Here is an 18,976-nt window from a genome sequence, read left to right on the forward strand (position 1 = left end):
CAGTCTTCCCTAGACAGAGGGGACAACCCACTGATTTGGCCAATCTGTCAGCTGGTGTTTGAATAACATGGGTGACAAAATCACACACAAAAAAATAGTTTAATATGTAAACATCTTAGCATGATAACTCATGCTGGTACCCACAAAAATCTATCAAGTTATTATTATTTAACTTGCCGACATAATGGTGGTCAATTAGGCACAAAACAAACGTTTTTTGGTTTGTAACCCTGTAAGTGGAAACCCTGGTGGCATAGTGGTTAAGTGCTATGGCTGCTAACCAAAAAGTCAGCAGTTCGAATCCACCAGGCGCTCCTTGGAAACGCTATGGGGCAGTTCTACCCTGCCCTGTATGAGTTGGAACCGACTTGGCGGCAGCAGGTTTGGTTTTTTGGTTTAACCCTACGAGTGGAAACCCTGGTGGCATAGTGGTTCAGTGCTACGGCTGCTAACCAAAAGGTCGGTAGTTCAAATCCACCAGGAGCTCCTTAGAAACTCTATGGGGCAGTTCTACTCTGTCCTATAAGGGTCGCTATGAGTCGGAATCAACTCGATGGCAGTGGGTTTGGTTTTGGTAACCCTATAAATGGAGCCCTGCTAGGGCAGTGATTAAGATCTCAGCTGCTAACCAAAAGGCTGGCAGTTCGAATCCACCAGCCACTCCTTGGAAACCCTATGGGACAGTTCTACTCTGTCCTATAAGACTGCTGTAAGTCAGAATCGCTCAGCGACAACAGGCTTGTCTGTTTGTTTTTTGTAACCCGTATAAGTGCAGTTGACAAGCGTAACAGTCAAGGGTGGAGGGATGCTCAGTGATAAAAGCCAACTTTCTCCATTACAATCTAGCAAAGTTTGCAAGGGACAACTACTTTAACTCTTTCTGTCTCAGTTTCCACGTCTGTAAAATGGAGATGATAATAACAATGTCTACCTCAGATGGTTCTTCTGAGGATTCAATAACATTCAGTTTACCACGATGCTTGACATACAGAAAGCGCTCGGGGGTAGCTATTGCTATCATCTGAAAGCTTTGCAAATGTGTGGGTATCTCCACTCACACTGGAAATCATACTAAATGAACTCCAACATTTAGCTGTGGGTAAGACAGACATGTTACAAGGATATAATATTTTGGAAAAATATCCAGTGTTTCTTTTTAATACTTCCTTATACTTGATCATTCCTCATTTTCCTTCCAGGGAAGAGTGGGGGTTTTGTTTTGTTTTGCTTGGATATCTTGCTTGTCTGGAGTCCCCGGGTGGTATAAACGGTTAATGTGCTCAGTTGCTTTAGAAAAATCAGCCATTGAAACTCTATGGAGCGAGCACAGTTCTACTTAGACTCACCTGCGGTCCCCATAAGTCAGAGTCAACTCCCCGGCAACTGGTATTAAGAACTGACTCCAAAACTTACCCTTCCTACCAACGGTAGAGGCCCTTCCCGGGCACAGCTCTGGGATTCCAGGCACACAAACCAGAGGCCGGCGGGAACACTCTGTTCTTCGCAGTCAGCTCCCAGCGATAACCTGGAGAGAATACATTTTGCTTTGCAGGCTGCTCACCAGCCATCCAAATATTATGCTTCCTAAAAGCCCCACAGACACCTTTAGAACACCAAACAGAAGAAGAGATAAGCAAGGGAAAGAACGGAACAGCATGTACTCAGAAGAGGGCAGGCCCCTGGGAAAGCAAACAACCTGCTGAAAAATAATAGGAAGGCAAAAGCCTGAGCTGAAGCAACGCTGAAGGAGGCCTCCACTCATTGTTTCTCCTGCCTGATCACAGAGAGAATGGCATATTACAGGAGAGCTTTTAAAAAATTCGCTCCACTCCCCGGATCTCAAAGGACAATATTAAAGAAATAGATTGTACCATTCTTAGGCATGCCTTCTAAGCTCCAAGTACCTCTTCCTCCCTCTGGGTCGTGGTTTTCTCCCTCCTTTCTGGATGGTTCCACCAGCCATCTCAGCACAAGCAGCTCTTGGGTTCCCCGTACCCACCTCTCATCTAAAACCAGTTGCTGTCCAGTCAATTCCAACTCCTGGAGACCTCGCGTGTGTCAGAGTAGAACTGTGCTCCACGGGGTTTCCAATGGCTAAGTTTTCATAAATAGATCACCAGGTCTTTCTTTCAAGGTGCCTCCGGAGGGGGGGGGAGGCTCCAACTGTCAGCCTTTCAGTTAGCAATGAGCCCGTAAATCATCTGTACCACCCATGGGCTCTGCATGCTCTTACCTAGCACTTTTATTCCAATGCAGGAATACAGTTTGATCAGAAAAGAAGGAGAAAATCCATGGTCCCTGCTTCTATATGCTATAACATTCACTGGATTTATTGCCAGGCCTTGAATCTTCTCTAATTCCCCAAACTTCAGTTGCCTCAAGCTTCATAGCCTGGCCTCCCTAGTGTTTCTATCATTATTTCTAGAGTTAACAGTAAGTTATAAGGTTCACCCTTGTAAGAGACTTCTTGGCATGAGATTTCTTCATTTCTACATAGTGCTTGGTAACAGGTCTCTCCAGTTAATACGTTCAAAATGAATTTCTACTTCCCAGTTCCAGTTACTGTTGAGTGGAAGTAGATTGCCCGACCTTTCTTCCAAGGCACCTCTGGGTGGAGTGAAACTGCCAACCTTTCAGTTAGCAGCGAGTGCATTGACCATTTGCCCTGTCTCAAAGCCTTTGCAATTGCTCTTCCCTCTACCTGGAATACCCATATCCCCGTTTCTATTTGAATGGCTTGTTCTTATCCTTCAAGTCTCAGCCCCAAATTCTTTTGTCCAAAGAGGCCTTCCTGACCGCCCGATCTAACTATTGTCCTTGACAGTTATTCTCTCTCTCTCTATCTCCTCGGTTTATTTCCCCTCTGACACCTTTCACAAACTACATTTACTTTGTCGTTGTTGTTGTCTGGTGCCAGTGGAGTCGATTCTGACTCACAGCTACCCCATGTGACAGAATAGAACTGCCCCAGAGGGTTTTCCTGGCTGTAATCTTTACAGAAGCAGATCACCAGGCCTTTCTCCAACAGAGCTTCTGGGTGGGTTTGAATTGCTGACCTTTCAGTTAGCAGCTGAGCCCTTAACCACCGTACCACCAGGGCTTCTTACTATACTTACATATTTGTTTACTGACTGGTTGCCACTGTACCTTCAGCACCTAGCAAAGATTTTGGGACATAATAGTCCGTTAAACACGATGCCGTATCGTCAATTCTGACTCGTAGTGACCCCGTGTGTTACAGAGTAGAACTGTTCTGTAGGGTTTTCGTGGCTGAAATCTTTACAGAAGCAGATCTCCAGACCTTTCTTCTGTTACCGCATATCACGGGTTCGAGCCACCTGCCACAAAGCCAATACTGAGACAGGAGGAGGTAAGCAGCAAGAGGGCTTTTTTGGACACTGGTGTCCAAGAGACAGAGGTGGTTAAATTTCTCCCAAATTCTAATTCTAAAGGGCTAACGGGAGGGTTTTATAGGGGGGAAGGTCAGGGTTACCTATTGTTTTTAAGCACGTAGCCCACAGATGGTCTTATACCTCACAAAACAACTACAAGAAACTCTTTATTAAACTAAAGATATGCATGTCAGACATCTGGACTCTAATCTATATGTTTGTAACAGGTTGAAAAAAACTTAAGTAATTTTTAGTGGAACTGCTCTGCCAAGTCCACTCTGACTGAGATAAGGAGCAAGAAAGAAAGTTGCAGATCAAAAGCACCGGGCAGCCTTCCTAGCTGCTGTCTTGCAGCTTGAAGGCTATTTGCAAAACAAAGCTCAGTCATGCTTATTGTGTTAAGAGTGGGACAGGCTGCTCAGCCACATCTTGAACAGAACCTGCGCCATTTTTCCAAGACTAGAGATTAATCACAGCTTATACAGCTATACTAAAACCAACTAGAAAATATATTCTCTCTACTTTGATATTAAAATACTAAAGAAAATGTATTTTCTCTATTTCATTTCCACAGCACCACTAGGTAGGTTTGAACTGCCAACCTTTATGTTAGTAGCCGAGGGCAAACGGTACCACCAGGGCACCTTGGGACATCATAGAGGACAAAAGATGTTGAATGAATAGAGCCCACAGACACCACCCTATTAGAGCCCCCCAAAAGTTACATCAGAGTCAAGGTGAGGGAATGGCTATCACCATCTGTGTGTGAGTGAAAGCAAACACCCAGATAAGCTTATAAAAATACACTCTCAGTTAAGATGACAGAAGATATTTTCTAACTGATGATGCTGAGCTAGGGAACAAAACACAAAGAAAATAAACACATTTAATTTGAAGCAGATGGAAATTTGGTCAGTTCCCCACTGGTTCCTTGACTTGGAGCCCTTTAAAATTGATTCTCTTGTCTTTGACATTTTATGAATGTAATTTTTTAAGTGCCAGAATTTTCCCTCTTCCAGGGCATCCCCAGGCCCCAGCAGACATTTATTGGCATCACTTGCCTTGACAAGGCATGGTTTAATTGAGTGCTGTGCGTTCGTGCTCATTTGCATATCTGCCTCGGTCTGGGAGATGGTGATGCTTTAGAAACGAGAAGCCCAAAGGAGCAAAACTCTTCAAAATCCTGGAATTGGGAACTCGAGAAATGTAAAATAACATCTTTATTAAGTGTAGATTTCCTTAAGGTGCCGAAATACGCCTTAGGGCTGTCTGTTCAAATGTCATACGTAGTTCGAAAAGTTGGAAGAATCTAACCACCAGATACAGAACAGATGTTCTTCTGAGCTTCAGAATGTTGTTTTCCTCAAAACTGCCCAGCTGCTCACAACTGGGCAGCATACAAACTGCTTCAGCTTGGATTTTGAGAGGAGGGACAGGACCGATGGAAGTGGATAGAGGCTTCAGAAACCACCACTTTAGAAGCCATCAAGTTTAAACTCATAAAAGAAAAAGGATGCTTTTTTTTTTTTTGTATGGCATGAAGAAAGTCAGGCTTCTGGCCAGTATTAGTGAGACCGGTTAAATGACGGGTGTTAAACATAAGGCTGCTAATAGCAACTGAGTTGTTTCTAAATCCTCAACTGTTCTCGTGTGTGTGTGCTTTAGATGAAGGCTTACAGAGCAAATTCATTTCTCATTAAACAATAAATACACATATTGTTTTGTGACGTTGGTTGCCAACCCCGCCACTTGTCAACACTCTCCCCTTCTCGACCTTGAGTACTCCATTTCCGTTCATCCAGCTTTCCTGTCCCCTCCTGCCTTCTCATCCTTGTCTCTGGGCTGATGTGCCCATTTAGTCTCGCATACATGGTTGAGCTCCTTGTATTATTGTTTGTTTTATGGGCCTCTCTAATCTTTAGCTGAGGGGTAAACCTCAGGAGTCACTTCAGTACTGAGTTAAAAGCGTGTCCGAGGGCCATACTCTCAGGGTTAAATCCTCATTATTCTAGGATGCTGGTTTTTTTATTCAATTTCTTTGGCTTTCAGGGGGGAAAAACTAAACCCTCCAGAGATGTTCCCACTTAGTGTTTCTGTAAATGGGCTAACCACAAAGCAAAGCCATGGCCTGCTTTCTGAGCCCTTACTATGGCCAAGCACTCTGGACCACTCCTAGAGGCAACTTTCTCAGGTAGAGAAGCACCCCCTTGGCTTTCTGCTCCTAACTGACCCAGGTTACCATGTGGATCCAGGGATAATTTTAAATGTTCCCTAACTCTCCCACATAGGTATTATTTTGAATCGACTCTCTTTTTCCCCTCTACCTTCACCTAATAATTTGTCATCCAGCCAAAAAATATGGATTGAGCCTCTACCTCTTGCCAGATGCTAGGGATACATGGATGAACAAGGTAGACACAGTTTGTGACCTCATGGCCAACATATAATCTAGGAGAGAAGACAGGCAAGGATAGTGATCATTGTAACACAATTGTTGTTGGGTGCCGTCAAGTCAATTCCCACCCACAGCGACCCCATGTGACACAGTCAAACTGCTCCGTAGGGTTTTCTTGGCTGTAATCTTTACTGGAGCAGATCACCAAGTCTTTCTCCCGCGGAGCCTGCTGGGTGGATTTGAACCACCAGTGTTCAGGTTAGCAGCCCAGCACTTAACCATTTGCGCAACCAGGGCTCCAGAACACGTTTAAAGCCAAAAAAACCAAAACCAAACCTATTGCCGTCCAGTTGATTCTGACTCATAGCACCCCTTTAGGACAGAGTAGAACTGCCCCATAGGGTTTCCGAGGAGCAGCTAGTGGTTTGAACTGCCAGCCTTTTGGTTAGCAGCCATAGCTCTTTTACCACTCCACCACCAAGGCTCCATAACACAATTGGTCGTTACTAAAATGGAGATGCTCACAAGATGCCTGAAAGCAGAAAGGGGGTGGGTCTAAGCCTGGGGAGCGTGATGAGGAGGTGCCTCTGACAGCACCCTAAAGAAAGTGACAAGTAGGAGTTCTCTAAGAGAAGGGAGTGCCAGGGAGGGAAGGAAAGCGTTCCAGACAGACGGAGAAACCCTAGCCAAGTCGCAGAAGATTGAGAGCCCCTGGCATTTCCAGGGCTCTGGAATGGTTTCCTGGTGAAACAGTGCTTGGGAGGGTGGGGGTAGATAGGGGCAAGAACAGAGGTCAGATCATGAAGAACCTTGTGGGCTTCATCAGGGTTGCCAGTGTGAGATAATGTAGGTGTTTGAGAGTCACTGAAGAACTGCTTAATGTTTTAAAAAGAAGTAAATAAATAAACAATTGATATAAGGTGAAATGGAAAAAGAAAAAAAGGAATACACACTTTGACGTACAAAAAATGAAATACTGGCTGTTAAATGATTGCTTCAGGCCCTCCCTCAGGAACAGCCATCTGTAAGACTGTTTTCCTTATATATAGTTATATAGTTGTTGTATAGTTATACAAAAAATGAAATTTGTTTTAAAAATTATATAAAGATATATATGTGTATATCCAAATTTCTCGGGTGTCACACTGGGAGTATTAATGTGGAACACCTGTTCTCCAGTTGTCCTCGGGAGAGTATTCCCACCCTTCTCTTGTTACTACCATACACAAGAACAAGCTGACAGCCTCTATTTGTCTTCATCCCAGATTAAGCCATTTTTCATGGGGTTGGGGGGTTCCAGTTCAGCCCCTTCCTCTCATGGCCCCATCCTGGGCTGCTGCTTGGGGGCTGTTGAAGCTCTCCAAACCTCACACCTGATGGTGGACTTTTTTAATGTTTAGAGCTACCCGTGAGAGGAAGGCGGAGAGCAAGAAACAAGAAGATGAGCCTGAAGACCAGCATGTGCCCCCAGGGCAGGGGCTACTGAACCAGGAGGGGACCCAGAGCTCTGAGGACAAAACCAAGGAGGCAGCAGAGGGCAAGGCTGCAGAGGAAGGCCCCCTACTCTGCAAAGGAGAACCACACAAACAGTTAAAGGGTAAGCCACCCGGAGCTACAGCTCCAGGCCCCAAGCATTCACCAGGTTTTATGAAATGGGGATCTGGAGCAGCTGGAGCCACCGGGTCAGGAGCAGAGCAGATGTCATAGGACAAGATGAATAGGAGAAAACCACTCTTCATGATGGAGCATCTGGTCAAAAACCCTATAATTTTAATATTTAGGTATTATCCAGGGTTGGCTCAAAGAGGACTGCTTCTAATGAAACCAAAAGCCATACATGCTGATTACCTCACTAGCCACAAATTGAGAGAATTTGATTATTGGATGTACAAGTAGACAGTGTCATTGGTGAAGGATGGTTTGGTTCTGGCCAAGAGCTCACAATCCTTGCCCCATTCATTGCTTTTGCTTCTGCAGAGTTGGGCTCTTCCATGTTGGGCCCAGCCCCCAACCCCAGCTGAGCACATACAGGAGTCCCAGGCACATCTCATTAAGCCAGAGAACAGCCACTAACCAATGAGACGTCTCTTCAAGTATGAGGAACACATCACTTAGTACCAAGTGGAGTCAATTCCAGAAACCCTGGTGGTGTAGTAGTTCAGAGCCACGGCTGCTAACCAAAACGTCGGCAGTTCAAACCCACCAGGTGCTCCTTGGGAACTATGTGGGGCGGTTATATTATGTCCTATATGGTCACTATGAGTTGGATTCAACTCGATGGCAATGGGTTTGGTTTTTTGGTTTGGAATCAATTCCAACTCATAGCAACACCAGGTGTGTCAGAGTAGGACTGCACTCCACAGGGTTTTCAATGGCTGTGATCTTTTGGAGGTAGATTGCCAGGACTTTCTTCTAAGGTACTTTGGGTGGATTCGAACCACCAACCTTTCAGATAGTTGCAGAGCACTTAAGCATTTGCACCACCAATGGTAGATGTCTTTAAAGCAGAGGATGGTGGTCATGGAGTTGATACACAGAGTAGTAACTGAACTGGGTCTGGAAGTTGTCAAGATCGTTCCTTCTTTCCCCTATCGTAAAATTTTTCCCCCCTCTCTTCGCCCCTTCTTCCCTGCCTTAGCCTGTTACCCACAGGAATTACTTATCCTTGCCCATAGTTTTCAAAGCTCTCATTACCAGCCCTGGTTAGACACACAGAGGAGTCTCTACTGTCTGTGCTAAGAGAGCTGGGGGAAGGCACAGAGGCAATTCATCTCTGTTTCTATTTCTTTCTGTAGCTAAGGAAATCAAACTTTCGCAAATAGGTCTACATGATGTTGCTGGTAAGCGTGCCTCATTAGTTGAAGGGGAGAGGGTAAGCAAGGAATATTTTTAATGATGAAAAGTTACCTTTAAGGCTCATTTACTAACTGAAAGATGCAAACCTTCCTGATCATGACTACAAGTGCCAAATAAATTGTAGTTGCCAGAAGGGGATCCATAAATTTTCCACATTACCTAGGGCCCTATTCACACAGAACCAGGAAGGGATTTTAGTTCTGCAAACACTGTTCACTTTTTGAAAAATCTCAGCTCGAATTCCGTCAGACTCTTCTTGATTTTAGTCACATTCAGGCCAATGAAAGCTGTGAAGATGTGAACCAGGTTCAAGAGCAAGCTTGGTGAAATGGGTCATTTGCCAAGCCTGATCTTACTCCCCAGGACTGAAGCTAGTAGTAATTAAAGGAGAATTGTAGGGTAAGGAAAGCGGAAAGAAGAGATGTAGCAAAAATGGGAAGGAGAGAGAAGGGAGATGCTTTACCTTAGGATAAAGGATAAAGTCCCCGAGGAAAGCAAGTGCAAAATCATTGCTGCGGACAGCTCAGAATGAGATGGGGACTCAAAGGCACTGGAGAAATTCTAGGTCTACTCCTGTCTCCCAGCTAGGACACTTTCTGGGGACCCACACATGAGCCCAACACCTTCACAGACACCTCCACACAGGCAACCCGCCATATTGATTCTCCCCCACTCTTCCAACCTCCCCAATTTATACTTCCTTCCAGTTTTCTTTAAAGATCGAAGCCTCCTTTGCTTTTTTTTTTTTTTCCTTAATTTCCTGCAGCAACCATTCATAGTCAACTAAGTGACAAGCACTTTAGGAAGTGCTTTGTTGTTGTTGTTGTTAGTTGCTGTCAAATCGATTTAGATTCATGGCCACCCATGTATGCAGAGTAGAGCTGCTCCACAGGGTTTTCAAAGCTGTGACCTTTAGGAAGCAGATCACCTACGTCTGAGGTGCCTCTGCGTGGGTGAGAAATACCTACCTTTCTGTTAGTAGGCCAGCGTTTAACCATTCATGCCACCCAGGGCCTTCATTTAGAAAGCACGCCTACCATACAAAAATGGATTCTTTCTTTCATTCTCCAAGTTACCTGGAGACCTATTCACACAGAAGCAGAAAAGGATTTTAGTTCTGCAAACACTGTTCGTTTTTGAAAATTCAACAAATATTTGCCGAATACCTGCTGTGTGTCAGGAACTTTTCTAGGTGCCAAAAATACCTCTGTGGATAAGACCGATAAAGATGACCAAAAATACTAACACAGAGAATGTGCTAAGTGGCCCCATTTCACCCTCCAATTCACCTCCGGACCTACAGAACAAAGTTGGGGGGAGGGCAAAGTTGAGCACCACTCCTGCCCACTTATGGTCGCCCACCACCACCACCAGCTGCCAGCAGGTCATTTCTGACTCATGGTGACCCTGCGCGTCAGGGTAGAACTGTGCTCCATGGGGTTTTCAGTGACTGATTTTTTGGAAAGAGATCACCAGGACCTTCTCTCTAGGCACCTCCGGGTGGACTCAAACTGCCAACCTTTCAGTTAAAGGGTGAGTATATTAACCGTTTACAGCACTCAGGGACACTTAAGGTCCAGCCTGGGCCAAATCAGTCACCTCAGGAGAAGGTCAGTGCTTGCTCCTAAGAAAACAGAGCTTTGGAAACATTTGCCCTGGGAGGCTGCAGCACAGAAGCCACAGGCTGCTCCAATGAGCCTGTCTGTTTCTTATTTTCCTCACGCTTGAAAACTACTAGGATTTTCTTCCATTTGGGGGTTTCTACCCACTTCTGACCCTGAAAAGCTTCGGAAATTACAAAGCAGGCTTTCCAACAGATGCTTTCACCAGCGTCAGACAGTCCTCCCCAGCTGGCAATTTTCTCTCACTACGTCTTGCAAGCCTGACACATCACAAAGAAGCAGCAGCAGCTGGAGCTGGACAGCTTGCAGAATGCCCATCTGCAAAAGCGAGGTAGCGTTTCACTGCCCGCCCAGGCTGTCCTCAACCCTTGCAGGGTCCGCTAGCCAAAGATCATGGCAGGAAAGGTCCATAGATATAGGACGTGAGGACGTGAAGATTAGCAATGGAGTGTGAGTGAGTGTGTGCGTGCGTGTGTGTGTGTACAAAACATAGAAATTGAGAAATGTTTAGAAAGTAGTGGGCTTGCTTGGAGCTGTGTGGTTTCCACAGTAATTTTTGGAATCTCGGTGCAGGGATAGAGGGGTAACGGTATCTGGTGAAGAATCTGCGGCCACGCCCCTGTCAGACAGCCATGTGTTGTATGAAAGCTGAACCACATCCCCTCGCCCTTCACCCGCCTCTGCTTGAGGGTATCTGGGGAGATCTGGAAGACTGCAGATGAAAGGGAGAACTTGCTGCAGTTTGTCCAGAGTCGGGAAAGCACGTTTTTCAGACTGATACTGAGTCACTACCACCCTGTCCAAACACGCTCACCAAGGCCAGATGGCTAGTAGAGCATGACTTGGTTTTTTCTTTTTTTCTGAAAGGAACAGATGATTGAAAAAGAAGGAGAGCAGATGGAGCAAAGGCTCAGAGAGAAGGAAAGGTCTGCTACTTCCTCGCTGTGTGCCTTTGTGCAACTCATCCCAGATCTCTGTGCCTGGGCTTTCCTTGAGCAAACTGGAGCTCATCAGATTCAAAGCACCAAAGAGTCACAAAATTGAAAGGCACCTTAAATGTTATCATTCAACCATTAAAAACTCAGTTTCCAACACTCTATTGGGCAATGTTCTGTTCTGCTCCATAGGGTTTTCATTGGCTAATTTTTAGGAGTAGATTGCCAGGCCTTTCTTCCTGGTCTGTCTTAGTCTCAAAGTTCTGCTGAAATCTGTCCACGATTCATGACCCTGCTGGTATTTGAAATGCCCGTAGCATGGCTTCCAGCATCATAGCAACATGCAAGCCACCACAGTACAACGAAATGACAGATGGATGGTGAAGCCTAACATGTAAACCAAAAACCAAACCAAACCCATGACCATGGAGTCGATTCCAACTCAGAGTGATCCTAAAGGACAGAGTAGAACTGCCCCATAGGATTTCCGAGGAGCAGCTGGTGGATTCAAACTGCCGACCTTTTAGTTAGCAACCATAGCTCTTAACAACTACACCACGAAGGCTTCCTAACATGTTTTTTTTTTTTCTAGTTGCCATCGAGTCGTTGTAGCAGGTACTAAATAACTGTTTAATTAATCCGTTAATTAACTGAATGAAGAAACCAGCACATGACTGTATGCTAGAATCCCATGTATGACATCCCAGCATGTGGTGGTCCAATACGTGCTTAAATACCACCAGCAGCAGGACCGTCTACTGAGATAGGTCACTGTCTTTGGCAGCTACCACTGCTAGTGTTGCACGTATTGACCCAAATCCAAATCTGTCTGCTAGAAGCTGTCACCACTGACTCCAATTCCACCCCGTGGGGCCATACCAAATTAATTTGATCCCTCTTCTGTATGGTTAAAACCATTGAGTCGACTCTCACTCCCGGCGACCCCATTTGTGTCCGAATAGAACTGAGTCCATAGGGTTTTTGATGGCTAATTTTTCAGAAGTAGATTGCCAGGCCTTTCTTCCAAGAAATCTCTAAAACAAACAAACCTGTTGCCGTTGAGTCAATTCCAACTCATAGCAACCCTATAGGTGGACTTGAACTTCCAATCTTTTGGTTAGCAGCCAAGCACGTTAACCATTTGCACAACCCAGGGACTCCCCTTCTGTATGGTAGTCCATCAGATATTTGAAAATAACTGCCGTAGCCCCCACTAGGCCCATCCTTCTTTAGGCTAATCATCCCTGCCTCCGTCAGCCACGCCCCGAATAACAAGCAGGGCTTTGGTTTTCTGACCATCCTTGTCACTCTCCTCTGAATGAGCTCCTGTTTGTCCAGGTGCCTCCTGGAGCTGGGCCTTTGGGCTGAATTCTGGGACCCAGTATGGTTGGACCAGGGAGAGAAAAATGGATCCATCCTTCTCTTGTCCCAGATCTTGCATCTATCGATGCAGGGTACAACCTCACTGTTGTGTATGCTGACTACAGCCCACTCATGTCACCCCAACCTCCTATGGGGTTTTCAGATTTCAAACAACCCCTCAGGCAAAGGCTGCTCAGAGATAGACAAAAAAAAAAACCTTCTTGGGTATTCTCTGCCTCAGTTAAAATTAGACATATCAGGCCTGGTAGGTGATTTGCTCTTCTAGTTAAACCTAGTTTGTTGTTGTTGCTATTGTGTATCATCGAGTCGATTCTGACTCACAGCAACCTCATGGGACAGAGTAGAACTGTCCCATAGGGTTTTTAAGGCTGTGAATCTTTACAGAAGCAGACTGCCGCATCCTTCTCCCGTGGAGCAGCTGGTAGGTTTGAACTACCAGCCTTTCAGTTAGCAGCCTAGAGCTTGCGCCATTGTGCCACCCCTATTCTCTGCCCCTCACCAGAATCAGGACTTCCCATGAGTCAGTACTGACAGGGGGAAGCATCCCTGCCCCTTCCCTTCCCCTCTCACACTGATTATAGCTCTAGAAAGAGATCCTTAAATTATAATGTTGTTGTCGATTGCCATCAAGTCAACTCCAACTTATGGCAACCCTATGTGTGCAGAGTAGAACTGCTCTATAGGGTTTTCAAGGCTGTGACCTTTCAGAACCAGGCCTGCCTTCTGAAGTGTCTCTGGATGGGTTTGAACTGCCAACCTTTCAGCTAGTAGTCAAGCACTTAACCACTTTTGCCAACCAAGGACTCCTTAAATTATGTGTTGAAGTATTCCTTGCACATGTCAACGCTTGACAGTTTATCAAATGTTTTCAAATACTTGGGAGAAGGATACACCTTATGAAGCAGAGTTTTATAGCAGACAGAATTTCATTTAGCCTGAGGGGGGAAAAGAAAAAACACCAACAACAGAAAGAGAAGTTTATTTCCCTCACACGACATGACATCCAGAGGAAGGCACTGCAGGGCCAGTAGGTAACTCCATGATGCCATCAGAGATCCAAGCCATTCATAACTTTCTTCTTCTCCTTATCCTCATGTTCACAAAATGGCTGCTCACCTCTGTGCATCACATCCACCTTCTGGCAGGATAGAGACAGGAGGGTGAAGGGGAAAGAGAAAGGCAAATTCTAGCTGAGCACAAGAAAGCAATGACATTCCAAGATGTTCCTTCCCCACTAGCGAACTTTCACTTCTCACTGGTCAGAACTATGGCACAAGGGCAGCCAGTTGAAAAATAATGAAATGGTTTTTATCGGCAGCACGTTGCTTCATCAGTCAGGATCCTTCCACTGAAGGAGAAGGAAAGGCTGGGTATGGGGTAGGAGGTTTGCCCAAGCATAGCAACAAAAGCTCAGATAACTTCAGTGACTTGCCCAAAGCCACATAGTGGGGTCCATCTGACTCCTGATTCCAAGTCTGCCTAATCAGCCAGCGGTTGCAGAATTCACATAAAATGCCCATGACCTGCTCTTTATGGGGCATCTCTGGCCTTTGCTTGAGAGAATGATTCCAGATGGGGGAGGGATGGTGACTAGCTCTCGGAGACCCCGTTTAGACCGCACCACTAGGACACATTCATCCCCCCAGAAAGGTTGGCCTTGGCCCCCCAACCATGGCCAGCTCCCTCCAGAAAGAGCACATGCAGCCCAGGGTAATCAAATCCCCCAAGCCGTCTTTCCCCCCTCGCTCATTATTTTAACAGAATGGAAAAGCTGGATCACAATGTATGATACTACTGGAAGTAAGGTTTGTTGTCATTGTTAGGTGCCATCCAGTCAGTTCCAACTCTTAGCCACCTTACATGTACAACAGAGTGGAACGCGGCCCAGTCGTGAGCCATCCTCACAATCTTTGTTATGCTTGACCCCATTGTTCGAGCCACCGTGTCAATCCATCTCATCAAGGGTCTTCCTCTTTTTGGCTGACCCTCTTTTTTACCAAGAGTGATGTCCTTCTCCAGGGACCAACCCCTCCCGATAACATATCCAAAGTACTTGAGATGAAGTCTCACCATCCTTGCTTCTAAAGAGCATGCTGGCTGTACTTCTAAGACAGGCTTGTTCGTTCTTCTGGCTGTCCATGGTATATTTTATATTCTTCGCCAACACCGTAATTATGGTATTGGAGGTTAAGCTAGCTTTCTTTTTAAGGAAGGGGACCTCTGCAAATTATGATGGTGTAAGTTCTGGATCTGATCAGAAAAGGAGGCTGGTGTCCTCTGTACAGGAGCAAAGCAGACAGGAGTCGCCAAGTGAGCAGGGCTGTGTCTCTTTGTTTCTCGAGGCTTCTTTGGTATTCAGTGACTTGGCCTTTGTGCTCTGCGTCCTGATTAAAAGAGTTTCTCTCAGCCCTCTGTGCACAGCTTACAAATTTTGGAAGTTTAGGGGACTACTTGGAAAAGACACTTTTTCCACATCTCTTGCTGTGATCCCCAACCGTGTGTGTGTGGAAACCAAGGGTGGGATCTGCCAGCAACACTCCTGCCTCTAATCCCACTTTATTTAACGAATCAACTGGCTTGGAAATCGACCTTGGTTTCGTTCCTATTCATAGCTTATAGGGAGGTAAGATGAGCCTCATGTTATAAGCTAATAGTAGTGTCTAAACAGTTGTTGCTGTGTGTTATCGAGTGGATTCCAACTCATACGTTCCCTATAGGACAGACTAGAACTGCCCCATAGGGTTTCCCAGGCTGTAAATCTTTATGGGAGCAGATTACCAGGTCTTTTCTACAGAGGAGCATCTGGTGGGTTCAAGCCAACAACCTTTCAGTTAGCAGACGAACGCCTAATCATTGTGCCACAAGGGCTTCTTCTCTAAACAGCATGGGGTCAGAAACATCAAGGTTTGACTGCCAAATCCACCAGCTCCTAAAGCGGGTCGCTGGCCAAGACCTTTAACCTCTCTGCATCATTATTCCTTCACCACTATACCAAAAACCAAACCCATCGCCATCAAGTCGATTCTGACTCAGAGCGACCCTATGGAACAGAACAGAGCTGCCTCAAAGGGTTTCCAAGAAGCGGCTGGTGGATTCGAACTGCCAACCTTTTGGTTAGCAGCCATAGCTTGCTGTAGCTCTTAACCACTGTGCACCCAGGGTTCCTTCAGCAGTATAGTAGTCTTCTATTGCTGTAAAACATCTTACCTCAATTCTGGAGACTTAAGACACCACCTGTTCAATTGTGCGTCAGGGGTCAGGCATGGTTTAACTGGGTTCTCTGCTCAGAGTCTTATCTCAGGCTCAAGGTTGTTGGCAGAATTCATATCCTTGCAGCTGTAGAGCTCATGGTGGCTTGCTTCTTCAAGGCCAGCAGGTCTTGAGTCTCTGATCTCTAGATCCTCTTTTAAAGGGCTCACCTGATGAGGTCAAGCCCACCCAATATAAGCTTCCTGTTGATGAAAGGCAACTGATTGACTTCATGACATCTGCAATAATCCTTCATCTTTGCCATAGTCACAGGGGTGTATCCCATCACATTTACCAAAGTGAAACCCACTGCCGTCCAGTCGATTCCAACTCATAGCGACCCTACAGGACAGGGTAGAACTGCCCCATGGGGTTTCCAAGGAGCGCGTGGTGGATTCTAACTGCTGACCTTTTGGTTAGCAGCCATAGTCTTAACCACTACGCCACCAGGGTTTCCATCATATTCACGGGCCCGCCTATACTCAAGTGTGTGTGTCAGCGGGCGGCGGGGAGGGAGATAATATAGAGCCTGCGCTACAGGAGGTGGAACCTCGGGGGCTATCTAGCTTCAAATTCTGCCTACCACACCCTGCAAAACGTAGACTCTAATAGGACCTATCTCACGTGTTGTTTTGAAAATTAAAGGAGATCATGAATGTAACATAGTAAGTACCCGGCAAACAGCAGCTGCTCTGTTTTAGCATTTTTGCGCATCTACCACATAGCAAGCCCCCTTCTAGGAACTGGGGATTCCGAAAATAAAAACGCAAACCGTGTGCTAAAAGATACCACCATGTTTCTCTAGTACCAATACTTCTCTCCTCAGTTCATGAGTTGGCACAAAGCAATACAGTTTTCATCCAACTAAATGACTTTTTGATCTAAAGACTCAGGGTTCTCTTGGCTTGTGGGGGCCACCATCAAAAATAAAAAGTGCTGACTCCAATCAAATTCTGTAATCCAGAGGACTGGAATTTCTCCCGTCGTTGACTGTTAATTGCAATCAGAGGAGCAGTTAGTTGGTGCTAAAAGTCAGCAGTTCGAATCCACCAGGCGCTCCTTGGAAACCCTGTGGGGCAGTTCTACTCTGTCGTGTAGGGTCGCTATGATTCAGAATTGACTCGATGGCAATGGGTTTGGTTTTTTTGGTATTGTTCCAGCATAACCAGTTGCCACTGGTTATGACTCACATGCGTCAGGGCAGAACTGTGCTCCAGAAGATTTTCAATGGCTGGTTTTTCAGAAGTAGATTGCCAGGCCCTTCTTCTGCAGTGCCTGTGGGTGAACTCGAACTTCAACCTTTTGTTTAGCAGCCAAGTGCATTAACTGTTTGCACCACCCAGGGACTTTTCAAACTCTCGCACAATGGTTCTTAGCCTCGGCTGCACACATTTGAGAGGGTCCCAATTCCCAAGACTCAGCTGGAATTGGTCTGGTGTCCACTCAGGCATCGGGATTTTTTTTTCTTTTAAAAATAATTATTTATTTTTGGTGAAAATACACACAGCAAACAGGCACCAATTCAATTTCTACATGTACAATTCAGTGATATTGATTACCTTCAAGTCGTGCAACGATTCTCACTATCTTTTTCCAAATTATTTTAACCACCATTAACATAAACTCACTGCCCCCTCCCCCAGCTTTGCATGTAAGCTTTTGAGTTGCTGTTGTCAATATGATCACGTAGAGATAATACTTGAAAAGAGCACGGTTAAAGATCGAACTGCATCCCCCAAAAATATATGTTGTAAATCCTAACCCATATACCTGTAGTTGTAACCCCATTTGGAAATGGGTTTTCTTTGTCATGTTAATAAGATAGGATAAGTGTAGAGTGTGTCTCAAATCAATATATTTTGAGATATAAAATGAGCAGATCAAGTAAGAGAGATGGGGGAAGATAGATGTCAAGGCATCGGGATTTTTTAAAGCCCCTCAGAAGGTTCTGACAAGCTGCCAGTGTTGAGAACTGCTGCTTAGACAAAGCCTGGAAGTCTCCCAATTCCCTGAAAGCTAAATTCCCTTTAAAGAGAAGCTGCTGAAGACATGACATGCCAAAGAGACATGAGCAGCAATAAAGCACTTTTCCATTTACTTTCAGCAAAGAGATTGAAATTCAACACATTTCACACCTTTTCAAACCATCATTCCAAGTCTGAGCTGCTGCTGCTTTAGGAGAGATAGCCTGCCTGCTGCAGGGGCAGGGAACAGCTGGGATAAAAAGAAAAAAAAAATTTTTTTTTCTTTTTTTAGCGTTGAGAAAAGATTAAATTGCACACATATCCAAGGAAGCTGTTGGTGTTCGGCATGTTTTTTGCTTGTTCGTTAAATGTTCTCTCTGTCACCTACATGTATTAAGTACCTAAGTGGTTAAGCGTTCTTCCGCTAACTGGAAGGCTGGCAGTTGGAATCCACCAGCTGCTCCTTGGAAATCCTATGGAGCAGTTCTACTCTGTCCTATAGGGTCTCTATGAGTCGGAATTGACTCGAGGGCAATGGGCTTTTTACATGCCAAGCTTCATGCTGGGTGCTGGGGCTTCAAAGAACAGCAGGACCCAAGCTGTGCCTTAGGAGGTCAGTCTAATGCCAAGATGCTTTTTTGTGCCAGAGGAGAAATGTTTTCAGCATTGAGGGCATGGAACTGGTTTTGAGGTTATAAGATTTATAATCTTAAAAAAAATTCACCATTTTCTATAAAATATACCTCTCTCCAGGTTTAATGACTTTCAGAGAGCAGCTTCCTTCTAACTCTCCCTTCTTTCCCACCTCTACCCCCTCCCCCAGGAAAGAATATGAAAAGAATCCAACCCAGTTGCTGTCGAGTCAATTCTGACTCATGGCGACCCCATGTGTTGCAGAGTAGAACTACATCCCATAGGGCTTACAAGGCTGGGTGGTGCAAACAGTTTGCTCTTGACTACTAACCTAAAGGTTGGTGGTTCGAACCGACCTAGTGGCATCAGGGAAAAAAGGCCCAGCCATCTGTTTCCATAAAGATTACACTCAAGAAAACCCTATGAAGCAGTTCTACTCTGTAACACATGGGGTCGCCATGAGTCAGAATTGACTCAATGGCAACAGGTTCGGCTTTTTTTTTTGTTTGTTTTTGACCTTTGGGAAGCAGATTGTTAGGTCTTTCTT

This window comes from Loxodonta africana, chromosome 18 (genome assembly GCF_030014295.1).
Source record: "Loxodonta africana isolate mLoxAfr1 chromosome 18, mLoxAfr1.hap2, whole genome shotgun sequence".
Lineage (NCBI taxonomy): Eukaryota > Metazoa > Chordata > Mammalia > Proboscidea > Elephantidae > Loxodonta > Loxodonta africana.